At 48.4% G+C, this 17790-nt stretch overlaps 1 long non-coding RNA gene across 1 annotated transcript in view; it reads left to right on the top strand.

The window, feature by feature from the left end:
- The window catches only part of LOC146857772 (uncharacterized), a 73154-nt gene extending 61941 nt beyond the window's left edge, over nt 1–11213 (top strand). The window contains exon 3 of the long non-coding RNA XR_014979611.1: nt 11037–11213. This is a non-coding gene — a long non-coding RNA (uncharacterized LOC146857772). The remainder of the gene's footprint in view (nt 1–11036) is intronic.
- The last annotated feature ends 6577 nt before the right edge of the window (nt 11214–17790 follow it).

The following is a 17790-nucleotide window of genomic DNA, read 5'->3' as shown; positions in this document are numbered from 1 at the left end:
CTGTTGATCAGCCGCTGGAAGGTGGCCGGGGCATTTTTCATTCCAAAGGGCATGACTCGGAAGCGATAGCGTCTATCGGGGGTGGAGAAGGCGGACCGCTCCTTGGCTCCCTCGGTGAGCGCAATTTGCCAGTATCCGCAGGTCAAGTCGAAGGTGCTGAGGTAGCGAACAGCCCCAAGGCGGTCAATAAGCTCGTCGGCGCGGGGAATAGGGTGAGCGGCGGCTCGGGTGACCGCGTTGAGCCCCCGGTAGTCTACACAGAACCTTAGTTCAGGGGCGACCCCAGGGGCCGCTGATTTCGGAACCAGTACCACGGGGCTGGCCCAGGGACTGTCGGAGGGCTCGACCACCCCTAGGGCTAGCATTTTGGCTACCTCGGCCTGGATGCAGGTCCGGACCCTGTCAGGGACACGGTAGGCTCTGTGCCGTACTGGCGGGCTGTCTCCGGTATCCACGTCGTGGACACACCAGTCGGTGATCCTGGGGGTGAGGGAGAAGAGGTCTGCAAATTGCCCCAATAGCTGGCGACAATCATCGTATTGTTGGGGGGTGAAGGAGGAGGAGAGTCTCACTCCTTCAATAGAACCATCGGTTTCCTTAGCGCACAGGAGGTCCGGGAGGGGCTCGGTGTCCTCCTCGGTCCCATCGTCGGTGGCCAGGAGCAGACTCAATTCCGTCCTCACGAAGTGAGGTTTGAGGCGGTTCACGTGGAGGACCCGGAGGGGGTTCCGAGGGGACTGGACGTCAACTAAATAAGTGACTTGACTCTTTCGCGCTATGACCTTGAAGGGTCAAGTCCATTTGTCTTGGAGGGCGCAGGGTTTCACCGGGGCCATCACCCAGACCTGTTGGCCCGGCTGGAACTCGACCAGAGTGGCATTCTGGTCATACCAGCGCTTCATCTCCTCCTGACTAGTCTCGAGATTGGCTTCAGCGAGCTCTCGGAATTTCCGAGTCTGGTTGCGGAGCGCCAGGATGTAGCGGAATACATCCTGGGGGGGGTGCCTCGGGGTCGGTCTCCCAGCCCTCCTTGACCAGGCTCAGGGGTCTCCGGACGGGGTGCCCGTAAAGCAATTCGAATGGGCTGAACCCCAGGGATTTTTGGGGGACTTCCCGGTAGGCGAACAGGAGGCAGGGAAGGAGAACGTCCCACCTGCGCCGGAGGGGCTCCTCGAGGCCCATGATCATCCTCTTCAGGGTCTGGTTAAACCGTTCTACTAGACCGTTGCCTTGGGGATGGTACGGGGTGGTGAATTTGTACGATACCCCACATTGCTGCCATAAGGACTTCATGTACTTCGAGATAAAGTTAGTGTCGCGATCACTCACGACCTCGCGAGGGAACCCCACGTGGGAGAATATCCCCATCAAGGCTCGTCCCACCACGGGAGCCGTCACGGTTCGGAGGGGAATGGCCTCGGGGTAGCGGGTGGCATGGTCCACCAGTACGAGGATGAACCGGTGGCCCTGGGCGGTCCTTGGATCTAGAGGTCCCACGATGTCTATCCCCACCCGCTCAAAGGGGGTACTAACGACAGGGAAGGGTTGTAGGGGCGCCTTGCGCTTCCCGCCACTTTCTCCGCTGGCCTGGCACGTGGGACATGACTTACAGTGGGCCTCGACATTAGCTCGCATCTTGGGCCAATAGAAGTGGGTGACTAAGCGATGATAGGTTTTGTCTTGGCCCAGGTGTCCCGCCAGGGGCACATCATGGGCTAGGCCCAGGAGTAAGTCTCGGAAGCGCAGGGGTACCACCAGTACCCGGGCCGATCCTAGCTCGGCAGACTTCTGCTCACTGTACAGGAGGTCGTTTTCCCAATACACCCAATGGGTTCCGGACCGGTCGCCCCCCGCCTGGGCTTCGGCCTGCTGCCTGAGTCCGATGAGGGAAGGGCAGGTGGCTTGTTCTCTGCAGAACTCCTCCCGGGAGGGGCCTCCCTCGAAGCGCCATTGCGCCAACTCGGGTAGGTCACCTAGCTCTGTCATTTGCTCGGGGTTCCGATATAATGGTCCGTCGTCGGGGACGGGTTCCCCTTCTGGGGGGAGGTCACTGGGCTCGGGTAGCCCGTCCCGTCCCTCGGGGATGGCGACTGGGTTCAGGGTTGGGGCCTCACCTCCCTCGAGGGAAGGCGATTTGGCTGACATGGAGCGCGTGGTGGCGCACACCCATTCGGGTAGGCCCATCATTCCTAGGTGGGTCCTTCGTTCCACCTGTCCCCACAGGGAGCTCTCGAGATCGTTGCCCAGGAGGCAGTCCACTGGCTGGGAGGTTCGGACGGCCACTCTCAATTTACCGGTTACTCCCCCCCACTTGAAGGGTACCAGGGCCATCCTGCAGAGGCTCTCGGAATTGTCCGAGGATATAACCGGACAGAAGACGTCGGGTAGTATCTGGTCTTCGGCGACCAGGTGGCAGTGGACCGCTGTGACACTCGCCCCGGTGTCGCGGAGGGCCTCGACTCGGTGTCCGTTGACTGTCACCTGCTGTCGGTATTTCTTGGTGTTGGCGGGTAAGGGAGTTCCGGGAACCATCTCTCGGTCTCCTAGGGAGACAAGGGCCATGGCTGCCGGCTCCCACTCCTCGGTGTCCTCCATCTCCTCCCCTAGGGCCACGGTGGCCATCTGTCGGGCTGGGGGAGCGGTCGCTGCTGCCCGTTGGTACATGGGACATTGGGGGTCACTGGCATAGTGACCAGTCTGTTGGTATCGGTAACAGGTGATCTTGACTCGGGGTCCCTGTCTCCCCGAGGGCCCCGTGCTGGCTGGAGGTGGTGCTGGGAAGTGCGGGGGTTGGTTTCTGGGGGGACTATGCTGGGGGCCTGCCTGGAAGTCCCTCTGTCTTCCCTGGTTCCCCCCACCCCTCTGGCAGGGAGGCCCCTGACTGTGGCGGCCGTAGTCCCCCACGGGGCCCCGGGGGGGCCGGGTGTGCACCCAGCGGTCAGCTTCAACAGCCAGTTTCTAAGGATCTGTGAGCTTGCTGTCGAGGAGGTGCTGGCGTAACTCTACAAAGCAATTGGCGGACAAATGTTCCCAAGCGATTAGGTCGAACAATTCCTCAAAGGTGGAGACCTTGCTGCCCTTGATCCACCCGTCCAAGGCTCTGCTGTAAAAGTTTACGTACTCCACCCACGTAGTACCGGGTATCTTTTTGCAGTCTCTGGTACATCTCGGGGGTGAGTCCATATCTCGCTAGTAAGGCCTCTTTCATGTGGCTGTAAGAATTTAGCACGGTGGAAGGTAGGTCCAGCAGGGTGTCTCTCCCCTCACTCAGGAACCGGCCCCACAGGCCAGCCCCCCAATCCTTCCGTGGAACTCGGTGGGAGGTCATGGCGACTTCGTAGGCCTTGAACCATTGCTGGATGTTGTCGTTTTTTTAATACTCTTTCACCACATCCTTGGGGATGTGTACCTTCGGTTCCATTGGGGGAGAGGTCTCTTGATTCCCCGAGGGGTTGGATTCCTTATTCTTGGCTTTGAGTTCGATCTCTTTTAGGCTGCGCTCGTGTTCCAGTTGAAGTTTTCTTTCTTTGTGTTCTCGCTGGCGTTTCTTTTCCTCTAGTTCCCCTTGTAGGCGTAACTGCTCTACAGCTGACTTTTTTTCTGCCAATTTTAGCTCTCCCTCTATCTTAAACTTGGCCAGTTCGAGTTCATGGCTGCGGCCCCTTTCCCGGTCCGCTAGTTCCTTCGGGGATAGGCCCCCCTCTGGGGCGTTGCTCCTCACCGGGGTGCTTCGAAGTTCGTTCGGCCGTTCCCCCTCTCAGCGTTTCCTTCGGATTGGGAAGGGGAAGCTCCGGACTCTATTCCGGCTTTCAATGCTTTCTGGAAATCTTCTTTTGTGCTTAATCCGGTGGTAGCGATTCCTAGGTCTTTGCAAAACTGTTTTAGTTCTCGGTGAGTATACTCTTCCAACCGGTCCTCTCGGAACGTAGGGCTCCCGTTGGTTCCTGTGGTACTCATGTCGGCTCCTTCTTCCATCTTTGTTCGGTAGTGCGTCAGCCGTTTACTGTGCGATCACTAGGTGTCGGCTCGGATCCCGTCGCCTGCCACCAAATGTTGGAAGGGGCGATCCCAGGGGGGTTACAGAACACGTTCCTGACCACCCCGTGACCCGCCTCTCCCAGAACCAGGCCGAGCACCGGCGGTGAGGCCCCTTCAGGAAGGGGGGTCTCGTACTTAGGCTCGCACGCGCTGAGCTTGCACTACTTGACAAAGAGACACCACACAGTAGGTTTCAGTAGACGGAGATCTTTATCTAAGATTCGTTGGACCTTTATGATCCGCAAGGTAGTCTTTGGTCGGTACAATAAGCTTGGTAATTCCTTCACAGGGGGGTTGGGGTAGCGGGACAGTTCTTGGTTCAGAGTCAATGCCGAGTATCCTTCGCACAGCTCTCAATCCTCGAGCCGGGGGACACGGTGCAGTCTCGGGTCCAGCCGGACCAGTGTATTCTCGAGCCGCGACCACGTCCGCAGGGCTCTGGCGGAAAGGAACTGTCGATCGGGTGATCTTCGGGGAGCCGCGATTCACTCGGCAGGCTCAGCCGGGCTTGAGTCGGTGGGAGCCGCGAGTCTCTCAGCAGGCTTCGATGGTCTTAGGGTCGGGGGAAGCCGCGAGTCTCTCAGCAGGGCTCCAGTGTTCTTAGTGTTCTCGGAAGCCGCAACGGCGTCAGCAGGGCTCAGGTGGTTTCCAAGGATCAGGTAGCGTCTTTCCTTCAGGTTTCGTCGAGCCGCGACCAGGTCCGCAGGGCTCTCGTAGTTCCAGGTCTTCTCTGCCCCAGTCCCCTCAGCACCCTCTGTTATACGCCTTCTTCCCTTTGAAGTCCAGCGTCCTCACAGAGAGGGGTCTTGGCGTCGGGGGGCGGAGTGTTGGGATTTCCTGCTGCTCGGCTCTTTGATCCTTTGAAGTAGGGCCGGGAGGGACTCCAGACACCCAGCATGCGGGGAGCCAGCTCCCTGGGGGCCCGGAGGGCGATCGAAACCCTCCATTGAGAGGAGGTCAGAGGTGCGACAGAGACTACTCCTCATTGTCTTGCTTGGGGGGTTCCCTCTCCCTTGGCCGGGCATGGCGTGTCTAAGGTCTAGGTTTCGCTGGGGCCCGGTCGGCCATCGGAACATCGGGACATGGGGGCCGGGGGTCTATAACCAGGGTTAAGGGGTTTGCATGAGTCGGGTTGGGGGGACTAATGGTCAGGGGGGTCCACGCCACGAGGCCGGTCCCACAAATATAATCAGTCAGCCTTCTCATTGGATACTCATACAATTTATATAATTTACATGGTATGAACCAGGGCTAGCAGCACATTACATGATGTGCAAAGCCTCTTAAGGTAACAGGCTGAACTGATCCATAACACGGTGACTAGTTCTCGCAGACTGGGTCAAGCCACCCAAAAAAATGACGCTACTGAATTAACCATTAGGTAGGATGCCATTAGGCGTCCTACCTCATGCACAGTGCCATTGCTGACTTAACACATCTAGCTTCATAAGCTTTAAAGAGGGGGAGAAGCCAATGATGCCGGGTGGAATCAGATTTATTACAAAACAAAAGAAAATGGGTTGGGTTATCTATCCCACCAAAGTTACAATTGCAGCACTCAGATCCTGCGACAAGCCTGAAAATTCGGGGTAGGCAACCCCTAGTCAGCAGGATACCCAGCCTGTGCTTTACGTACAACGTTCTCTTCAACTCAAGGTATAACACTTACAAGTACCCAGTGCAAGTGGCACCATGGGTGTTACTTTAATAGTTGTGTGCAATAGACCCTGGCCTTTACTGCAGATTCTTCTTCATCAGCATATATACATTTAACCGTTCTTAGATTATGTCTACAGTGTCCTGTCTAAGTTTACAGGGGGCTACCCATAGGAATTCCATCTGCAGGTCGCTTAGTGTATTCTGTACATGAGATTGCCATGTGCTTCTACTGCACTTGTTGGTGTAGATAGATTCTTCTAAGGTTTTTAAATATATAGCTGTCTTGGGATTTCTTATCAACCTAACCCAACAAAGAACTGGCCTTAAAGCTCTGATATCGGAGTAAAATGTTATTCCACGTAAAGTGCCGCTAGGGGGTACCAGGCCCCAACCTCAGCAGAGCTCTGAGAAAGTTGTTACTCAGCCACTTGAAGTGATCGCACATTCATGTACCCCCAGAGCTCTGCCCCATAGATAGCAGTCGCCACTGCCCATTGCTTGTATATCTGCAGAATTACACTAATGCTTTTGGGACCAGCTTTGTGTCTAAATTTCAGTACGGCACCTGCCATTTGTCGCAGAACTAGGGCTGCCTTCTGCAAACGGTTGCTCCACTGTAAATTCCCTGAAAATCTGAAGTAGTCAAACTGTTGACAATTTCTAAAGGTGCACCTTCAATCATAGGGTTCCGCTTAATACCAGGCGATGGCCTTAGTAACATACTCTTTATTTTGCTACCATTACTAGTCAAGGACTTGTTGGCGCAGTACTTCTCAAAGCGCTTTAGTAGCCTATGAGTGCCATTCTCTGTTCGCACCATCAGTACCACATTATTTGCATAAAGCAGTGGCTGATTGCTTCTTCCAGCTATTTTTGGGACATCTAAAGAGTCTTCCAGCAAGTATTCGGCTGCATCATTCAAAAAGAGATTAAAAAGTAAAGGTTCCAGCATACACCCTTGCCGGACACCCTTCTCGACCAGGAAAGGTTCAGTACATTCCCCACCTGGGCTGTACCTGCCTCTAGCCGTAATACTAGTAGGGAAAGCTTTTATAGCCAATGTCGAATCTACTCCTAAATCTACCAGGGATCTGCATAGCTTCTCTCTATCAACTAGCGGAAAGCTGCTTTCAAAAATATCAATGTAAGATACAGTGATGTCTTCCTAACTATTGTGAACTTATTGTTAATCATATGTAGTCAGAGTGCCTGATCAATGATCCCTGTCCACGGACAAAAGCCAGCTTGGACTTCATTCAAGATGGTATGAGTATCTACCCATCCCTGGCGACGATTTAACAGGACTTTAACTAGCACTTTGCATGCCCAATCTAGAAGTGAGGCCAGACAATAGTTAGTTGGGCTATCCTAATCTTATAGATTGGCACAGTGATGGCAGAGCGCCATGAGGGTGGCACAGAATTACTGGCTAGTGCTGCATTAAACACTTTAGTAAGTATGCTAGCCCACAGGTAAATCTCAATGAGTACTAAGTCAGGGCCTAGGGCCTTGTGTCGTTTCCTTCCTTTTAGTGCTCTCTCAACCTCGGGTGCAAAAGTATCAATTGCTTGCGGACCAATACAAGAGCTCTCCTGGGGAGGATCAGCGTCAGGTGGTCCTATGGGCTTAGTACTGTACAGAGTGCTAAAATGTCTAATCCACACCGATGGACCGATATGGGTTTCTATACTATTTACTGTCCCTTTCTCAACCTGTGTTACCAATTCCCAGAATCTTCTAATATTTTTCTAGTATGAGGCCCCCCTCAGTTTCTTGCAGAAGGCTAATTGATGTAACAGTTTCCTAGCTATTAGAATGTGTTTATACACACCCCTACACTCTCGGAACAGCAATTCACTTTCCGGGCTTGAATAACGCCGTACTAAGGAGAAAAGAGACAGCTCCCTTCATTTTACAACGTTCTTCGTTGTACTAACCAGCCTCAGCACGTTGCCTCCCTCCCTTTAGTATCAGAGGGCTAAGACCATAGGGCTGTCGGCTCCTTCATCAACCCCTTATAAGCTGCTATAACTTCCTCACTGTCGACACACAGGGAATCCATAATTATAAATCTGAATCTAACCATTATGTCTTCCAACAGTGGCAGTTCAAAATTATATTTCTCAATACTCCATCTTATTCGCCTTCTGCTATTGGATGGGGCACTTTTTGGCCCTAAATTCCCTTCCTCAACATTTCACCATGCCAGGCCAACTTGAGCACAGCTTTAAGCAGCGCTTTAAGCAGAGTACCACAGGATCATGATTGCTCTCCACCATTCTAACTGCTGTCAGATCACACACACAATCCCATCTCTTTATATTGATTAAAATATAGTCAATTAATGTTGGGCTTTTTCTGTTATCAAAGGTCGTCATGACAGTACTATCTGAAGAGGTATGGACCTTCATAAAGTGCAGCTTCTAATTTATCACGAGATCAGAGAATGCAGCCGTCATTTTAGTAAGTTGGATATTGGTCATTGCTATTTCTTGGATACCGAAACAACGCTCTTCCATTAGGACCTTGCTGTTAATGATCGCATCAGATGGTTGCGTTTTAAAACCTCCACATATCAATAACAGGTACTTCCCCAATTTCCCCTCCTTTATTGGCTTCGATTTGCCACCTCCTCCTTAATACCCGATATAGGAGACAAAATTCTCCGAAATCACACAAACAGATGGAGACCATCCCAGTGGGATATAAACATTCAGTCTGTCAACCACTCCACCTTTCGGGCTTGTTAACCAGATCATCACATGGTGAACAGTGGGTGTCAGTATAGCTACCCCCAGATGTTCCATTCTACATTTCAATTTGCAGTAAACCCAGATGGCAAGCCCCCCTGAGGGATGCCCCTTCTTGTTTCTTGCTGCCTGGATACTGTTATCAGGAAATCCATTTACACTGACTACCTCAAGGGCCCATGTTTTCTGGAAACAACCTACGGAAAATTGCTGAATGAACCTCAACCAGTCATCGTCCTCTGTTTTGTTGGCCTGGCCCTAAATGTTCCAGGATAGAATATGCAAATAGTTATTGCCAACCCAGCCCATTACACGCGCTTCAGGGGACCCCACTTAGGTCCAGGCATCTGGGGTCATCCATATTCAATCCGAGTCCCCTCTGACAGACCCTCCAAGGCAAGGAGCCAGCGCAGCTGCAACCCACAATGATTGTATGATGTAATCAGTGATGGCGGCAGTGAACTCCTCTGTGATATCAGTGGTGTCATTTAACATGTCACAAGTGGTGTAATAAGTGAGGTTGATCCAGCGGAAGTGGTGTAAAATGTTAAACATTTACAATGTCATCTAATAAACCATGAACCAAATTACAATACAAAATAACCAAAGAGTTTGGGCCCAGCGAAACTCTACAATAACTTACAAAACTTTGGGGTGCTCTTTTTAGGAGCTAATAGGGACGTAGATAATTAGAGATGGATGCAATTTTCTCAAGAGGACCTATAATGAAGAAAATGCCTAACCAACTTCAGTCTAACAATAACATATCAAATAGCACTCGTCAATAAGGACAAACTCAGTATATTTATCAAGGTACTTTTATCTAAACTTCAAATATGAATCGTCAATACACAAAAATACATTAGAACATCAGTACTTTGCCTAATTCAATGAATACAGGTAAAATCACAATAAAATGCAATATTAGTAAAATACATCACAAATCAATTACTGACATAAGGAGAGAGAGAGAGAGACAAATAGATAAATACACATTGCAAATTCAGAATGCAATTCGAGATTTCATACGAACCTAGATCAATGAACTAATGCACAGCATGCAAAAGTATGTAAATAGGCAACCTTTCAATTGGAAAGGTATAGCCTGTGCAACACCATCAGCCGATGTTGCGCAAAGAGATAATCAGGATAGTTCAGCTCAGGGGAATCAAGGTTTGAACCAACAGCCTGTCACGTCCAGAAATGCAAGGGAAATAATCAGCCGGCGGCAGCAGCAGCAGCAGCAATAGCACGTCTCGCAAAGATGAACAGAGCCAGACCAGAGTTCGTTTCTTTCCACAGAGTACTTATACCTCAAACTGTTTCAAGTTCAAAACCTCAGATCTATCTTCTTCACCGGTTTACACATTTCCATTGGTTAGGATCCATGGTGTGATAGTGACATGATTATTCTCCAGTCCAAATCATCCGGAACTGTGACAAACCACCTTTGTTTCCTTTATAAAATGTTAACCTACCTCGGAAATGGAAAGCACATTAAAACTTGAAGCACGCTATAATTTGTACATCCGCGCGCTCACTTCCATGTTCGTTTGCAACAAAATTGTCAATATCATTCATAGAAAGAATACTCTATCATAAAAGGAGACTTCGGCCAAAGGAAACAAATAAATCAGCATTTTATAACAAAATAAAGGACAAAATACATCCTTTTAGGCCTACGTTAGTAGAAGGAAATAATACACTTGTCAGGGCTGCTTCCAAGGCCTACATAGAAAAACCATAAAATCATCATTTAAAAAGAACAGACATAGCACTATTTTAATTGTATGAAGAAATGGTGAATGCATGGAAACATTATAAGAAAAAACATGAATTCAAACTAAACATAAGCATTTTGTCTAATTGCGTTTGTCTAAAAGCATCAACTATTACTTTTTAGTAGGATTTTCATGTTCTGGAAACAAACACAAACAAGAATCATTCTACTTTATGAGTTTCTTATTCTCACAGTTTCATAATGCTATTTGGCATTTACTTTAGTACTATGTTCTTTAATACATTTTGTAAGTCTCTCATAACTAAAATCATCTCTCTTTTCTCCAATTTATTTCTCTTCTGCATTCTTTTCATCGCGGGTTTAAGAATACTCTGAATGTGTTAGATCGCTTTTGCACCTTTTACGTTGTGCTTTTTCTGAAAAGCTTAACACGTTTTAGTTCATCACACGGTTAGTAAATGTTTATAAATATTAGTTCACTCTGGATGAGCAGACTCGATCGAGCAAGATTATTCTCAAATAATCATGCTCCATCAAGGTCATAAGCAGTGAATAGTGGGGGCGCAGTTATAGTTAGCGCAGTAAACCATTACTTGGGAATTTCAGAGGTTTCTTGGCTTTAAGTATTAGTTTTTATCTTAACCATAACTCCACTTCAACCTTTGCATTTTCAGTGAAAAAATATATATCATTTTATTAAAATCAAAGGGTGTGGCTAACCTAAAAACGCATATTTAGTATCATTACAGAGTATGCAACCCAGTAATGCTTTTGCAACACCTGCATTTGTGGAAACTCCTCTCCCCTATAGTACTGTATATAATGACTTATTGGTTTTTAATCTCCAGGAGATGGCCCTGACGTCACCGTGCACATGACCTGCGTGCATGACTGTCCGTGGGCGGGATTCGTGCTGCTTCATAAAAGAAGGACTGGGATCGGCAATCCAACCGGCAGAGTCCACTGTGGTTGGGTTTTGAGGGTGTTTGAGAGAGGAGAACACAAGGATCTGACGAGAAGCACAGAGGAATGAGCAGGTGAGATGTGACATTGGAGTGACTGCGATGATCTTTCTGTTTAGTCTGTTTATTCTCATTAATGAATATATTGCATGCCTCTGACACCATTTCACAGTGTAGACATTAAAGACTTTTGATTAGGTGGTACAGTGGAGGCACAGAGTATCTGCCCTGTCTGTGTGAACGAATGCTTATGTTTGGAAAACGATAGGCTGTTAATTTACTAGTAGTCTGCAAGATGTTTTTAGATTCTAAGAATGTGTTACACATTGGAATTGGAGGGTCTAGCTTGTCTGGAGACACGACAGGGTTGCCACGTTTTCAAAAGAATAATAGCGGCCATTTATTTGTTCATGTTTTAAGAATCCGCATACGCCTGGCATGATGCTTAAATAAATCTTCGCTTAAAATTATCTGCATTCATTTTTAATAAGACTTTTCTGTTTTTCTGTTTTCTGTTTTTTTATTACTTTGCTTGTCAGTAAGGGATCTCTTGAGGCAGCTGTGGAGCACGTTTTAAAGTGCATTCTTCTTATATTTGCAGTTTGACAAATGTACTGACATAAGTCTATCAGTCACGCTGGCAAAAAAACACCCAGATGGCAACCCTATCTGGAGAGGGTTGTTTTCATATCCTTCCATGAACCAATTTTGGTCCTAAGTTCTAAAACACCATATCTGTAGCAATCATTGGGATTTGATCTGGCTATTAGAGGTAGGAGGCAGCCTGTGGGGGTTTTACCAAAGATGTTACCTCTAACTCAAACCTCACAATTGTTTTGGTTGCTCTCTTTTGACTGAGTTGTAGCTTCTGGAGTAAAGCAGTTGCGAGACAGATGTAAAAGACATGCAATGGCTCAATTCTGCCTAAAATGGAATTTTGTGGCTCGAACTGGACTGAGGATTTTTGTAAGTCAGAAGTGGACTTCAACTACTTCTCAGACGTGGAGCTCAGAGTAAATATATTCTTGAGCAGTACCTCTAAATTACAACCATTTCAAGGAGATTAATGGTAATGAGCCGGGTGAGGAGAGCTGTTTTTGTATATGATGTTCTTACTTTTTACCTTATGTATAGTTAAGGCCCATTGTTTGTTTACTTTTAAGAGCCATTGCTGTTCACCTTTTACCTACTTTGTTGACTTACAACGTTGCTTCCATTTCTGGAGTACGGAACAGCGGCAATGGAAGGTCTATCCAACTGTGCTGAAATCAGTCGGTGCTGATCTTCAAACTCAATGTTTCACTGCAGCCATGGGAGCTTCTGTCACTTACTTGATTAAATCTCTGTTTGAACTCATTTTTTTCTGGAGCCTCATTCCAACATTTAGTGATGAGTTGACCGTTTGTGTGACCCCACCGACATACCTCATTTTGGAGTTTCTGCTGTGTGCTTCATTGGTCCCGTCACCTGTGCAGTGTCTGAGGCGTTGCCGACTCCGTAGGTCACGGAGACTTAGGGAGGAGCGAATTCTACATCGAGCTTTCACAAGAAAGATCTTTTTCTCCCACCGCACAGAGGTTTCCGCGGTTAAACAATCGCTTGGACAGCACATTAAACATGAGAGACTATGCGTGGTGTCCACAGCATAAAGAGGTAAGCGTAAGCCTGATGGTGGCCATCTTTGAATATTTGCTTTGTTTGCGGGGTGCTTGCGTTGACCTCAAGGTACGCTGATTTGTAAGGATCAGCAGATCAGCATTTAAAAATTTATTCCGATGAGCTTATATTGCCACACACAAACTACTTCCTTTTTCAATATATTTTTTTTAATAAATTCTTTTTATGGAGCAGTTGATAAAATACACAAACCTTCCAAATCATAGCAATTTACCATCACAGGGCCGCTTGCAGGGGGCCTTCCCTTTTGTACAAGCGGGCGTCCCCTTTTGTACATCGCCTCATGAGCCTATCCCCGCCTCTTGAGCTAGTCTCTGAAGCGCTATCCCTGGCGCAGAGCCCTGTCTCTCCATGTTTTGTGCAGTAGTCGACTCTCATTCTCCATCCCCTATTATGTCAGAAGTGCTCCGAAATCGTTTCCATGCTCCCCATACCTTTTAAAATTTACGTGGGCAGCCCCGGGCTCAGTATACTGTCTGTTCGGCAAGCTGGCCCCAATCTAGGTCCTCCTTCCAGTCTTTGATTTCAGGGGACCTGCCCACCCCCACGGCCTGGCTAGATTCAGTTTAGCCACCCCACAGCCATTGTGAGCCAGATCTCTATATGTCTGGGCCACTTCTCTTCCGGCGGCACTCCCAGCAGTAGCCACTTAGCCTTGAGTGCTCCTGACCCACCCGCTACCTCCCCATTATATCAACTATTTCGGTCCAATAGTTTTGGACCCCGGGGCATGACCAGAATTTTATGAAAAAATGTGTCCACTTCACCATAGCTCTTGAGGCACTCAGCCGTACCTGCTCGACCCATTTTAAACACCCTTGACCCTGAGAGGTAGGATCTATGCAGTATCCGCAACTCCACTCTTCATCATCTAGGGATCCCACGTCACCCATCCAAGGCTGTCTGAGTGAGGCGAGGCAGTCCGGCATGTTATTCATGATCTTTCTGTATGTCAAAGAAACTGTCTTGGAGGGCATAGGGTTTAGTATCAGTCTGTTTTCCATTGGGCAGTAGTCTGGAAGGATTTTCCCCTCCGGTAAGTGGTATTTCAGAGCATGTTGTAGTTGTCTGTATCAGAATAATTCACCTGGTGCCAATTCGTATTCCGCATTCAGCACCTCAAACCCTACAAGAGTGCTTGCTCTCCACATGTCACCCAATTTCTCTATGCCTATCACATGCCATTTTTTGTATTGTAGCAGCTTTTTATACTCCCCTAGGCAGTCACTATCCCACAATGGAGTTTCTGCTGTTAGTTTTCCTTCCCAGCCCAGGCACCTATTGGATGCTTTCCATGCCCTTAACACTGCCAGTGTGTGAAGTGGGAGTGAGTTCCCTCTGAACGTGCCCTAAAGGAGCGCCGGGTAGCCCCTGCTCCCCATGGCCAGACAATCCACCCTGTTTGCTGGTTCCTGCTGGTCCCCGAACACCCAGTCGTTCACCACTGCCAACTTGGAAGGCCAATAGTAGGCTTGAAGGTCTGGGACCGACAGGCCCCCGTCGTATACACCCGCTGCCGCTTTGCCTGGGAAATTCTGGCTGCCCCTTTCCCAAAATAGGGACAGCAGGATGCTATTGATTCTGCGGAAATAAGATTCGGAATCTTAAACGGTGTATTCTGAAAAAGTAGATCATACGCGGGAGAGTCATCATTTTAAAAAGGACCGCTCGCCCCATCAGCGAGAGGGTCAGTGTGCGCCAATGGTTTGCTTCTGCCTGAAACCGGTCAATCTGCGGAAGAACATTACGAGGGATGAATAGTTTCTCGTGATAGTGATACGGATCCCTAGGAATATGAACCCGTCTGCTGCCACTGGGGCTGGGCACCAGGTTGGTACAGAGAGAGGGCCCAAAGAGAGCGGGAAAATCAACGACTTGTCCTAGTTAATTTGGTAGGCCTCATAGCTCCCAAAGGGTCAAAGATATGCTGAATTCTCGGGATCGAGGAATGGGGCTTTGTCATGTAAAGTAGGATATCGTCTGCATAGAGTGATATCTTTTCCTCCCAAACATCATCCACCTAAATGCCCTTGATTAATGGGTCTCCTTGAACCCAGGCCACCAGGGGCTCCAGGGCAAGGGCGAAGATCATGGGAGACAGTGGACAACCCTGCCGCGTTCCCCTCCGTAATTCGAACACGTGGAAGACACAACCATTCACCCTCACCCTGGCCCACGGTGCCTCATAAAGTAGGCGCACCCAGGCACAGAAGCTAGAGCCAAATCCCAATCGGGGTAGCCCTTCAAAAATATAGTTCCACTCCACACTATCGAAGGCCTCCAGGCATCAAGGGAGAGAACCGCTGCCTCATCTACCCCATATGCCTCCGTCATGTGAAGCACCCCGTATAGTCGCCTCAGAATCAAGTGAGTGCTTCGCTTTGGCATGAAGGTGGATTGATCCAGGTGGATCACTGATGGTATCACGTCTGCTAATCGAGTTGCAAGGACTTTGGCCAGGACTTTTGGCTCCACATTGAGCATGGATATAGGACGATATGAGGCACACTATATCTGTGGTTTACCTTTTTAGGGGATTACCACTATGGTGACTGTCCGTTGGTCATCTGGTACCCTCCCCACCTCCCTTGCCTCAAAGAACATATTCAGAAGGTGGGGCGCTAACTTTGTTGTTGTTGATTTGAGCAGCTCAATGGGCAAACCATTAGGGCCAGGGGCCTTTCCCGACTGAAGTCCCTGGAGGGCCCCCACTATTTATTTCACTATTAAATCCCTGTCTAGTGCCTCTTCATCGTCTCTCGCCAGAATGTTTAAATTTATTCTTTCTAAGACCTCTTTACAGTTAAGTGGCATTGACAATGGTGTCTAGGACTTTGTGGAGTGCCACAGTTGCTCTTCAATGTAAGCAAGAGGAAGAGTTGTGATACAGGTTATCACCTGGAAGGGGATCCTGGCTAACGCCTGATGTGGTCCGGTCGCTTTATCGTGCCCCATATGACTCAAATACCAGAAAACTATACCTTTGATAAATACTTTGTTATAGGTATTTTTTTGGCTGCACTCAAGGAATTTTCTCGATTTGTTGATAAGGCTACAGACTTTGCTTGCTCTATACTCCCCTCTATACATTGATTGCACATTATCCTCGTCCGAGTATCCGGCTCTGTTAGGTGACTTGGAATGTGCTGGAAAGTATCTTAGATTTGTAGCTAAGTTACAGCCGGCTCAAGAAGTAGGTTACTGCCGGTGACATTGGTGTTACTTACTAGAAGACAAGAGAGTTGTTTTCTTCTTGTATGGGTATTACTGTATTGTTTTAGGTATTGCCTATTCCTTGGTGGATGGGAGCGGTATCGATCATGCCTAGTTGGGGGCTGCATGACATGGGAGGGGGATATAGGGTGGGGTTTTTTGTTTATAAATTCACAGTTTACATGCTGGATTACGATATGCTTGAATATGTATGATGGTACTGAGGGTGAGATGGTTAAAGGCTTTCTGATGGAACACTAAATGACCTCTAATAGTATGATTCAAGATACACGCTTCAAAGTCAGATTTGTGACATGGAATATAAGAGGCCTCAACAAATTTAGAAAACTTTGCAAGGTTATAGCTTTTCTCAAGCGCCATTTGGTGGATGTGGCGTTTATACAAGAGACGCATCTTCCCACCAATAGCAGTATGCTTAATGGTAAGCGTATACAAGGTCCCTACAACGCGGCTGGGTTCACTTCACACGCTAGGGGGAGTCCTCATATGGGTAAATCTGAGATCAGGTATCACATTGGCAGAATTAGAAATTGACCCCCACGTTAGATTCGTGATCTCCAGATGCCATAAAGAGGGGTTCAAGGCGCACTTAGTCAACATATATGGTCCTAACTATGATGATCCACATTTCTACCATAAGCTATCAGCCCACATTATGTGTGAACCTGACATTCAACAGGTCTGGGGGGGAGATTTCAATCTTCCTCATTAGACTGATCAAAGGGCCCCCTTCGACCCCCCTCAACGACTGCTAAAGCCATTAAGAACATAAGTGAACAGTTGGGTCTTCTGGATGTATGGCGAGTATGGTCCCCGGAAGATGGTGGGTTCACTCATCATTCAGCCCCATACGATATTCACACTAGAATTGACCACTGGTTTGCCTCCAGATCACTTTTTCCACAGGTAATAGCTTATAATCCGCTCCCCCGCACATACTCAGATCCATCCCCTGGTCTGTTGGAAGTGGCTATTCCTTCGCATAGGCGTGCGCCGTTTGCATGGAGATTCCCTCCCTACTCCTTATTAGATTCAGTTTTTAAAACTGAATTAGCTGCCTCCATAGAAGACTTCATCAGTATCAATTTTGGGTTGATCGATCACTTTTCCACAGTATGGGAAACCTTTAAACTGGTTATTAGGGGGGTGGCCATCTCTAAGCATGCAGGAATGCTTTGCTCCCTGCAGAGCAGGTTGTGACACTCGAGGGGCGGCTGGATCGTTTGGAGTAATTGCTCCTGCAGGGAGGTGACGCCCAGATCCACGTAGACCTGAAAAAGACCCTGGAGTAGTATCATGATGTGGCCGACAGTGAGGTGAAGCATATGGGCAAATATGCTACAGCTAAGACGTATGGCGAGGGTGATCATCCTGTCTCAGTACTTGCTGCCCTGCAACGACACAAAAAAGAGTCCAGTTCGATAGTTTGAGTTGCAAGATGAGGATGGTACTATGATACATGAGTCCCCAAAGATCATGGACTGATTCCACAGATATTATGCAGAGCCGCTATATTAGAATATCTAGCGCACATAAAGATTCTGTGGTTCACAAATGCCCATAGAGAGCATCTTATGGGCCCCTTGGACCCTAATGAGATTCGCACCGCCCTTAACGCAATGAGTGATGGCAGTGCCCTGGGTCAGGACGCCTATCACAGTATCCTTCTATAAAAACATATAAGGATTTACTTATACCGCATTTAGCGACACTGTTCGAGGAGATGTTT

The sequence above is a fragment of the Triturus cristatus genome, chromosome 3_2, assembly GCF_964204655.1.
Source record: "Triturus cristatus chromosome 3_2, aTriCri1.1, whole genome shotgun sequence".
NCBI lineage: Eukaryota > Metazoa > Chordata > Amphibia > Caudata > Salamandridae > Triturus > Triturus cristatus.
This window is presented reverse-complemented; position numbering and strand designations above follow the sequence as displayed.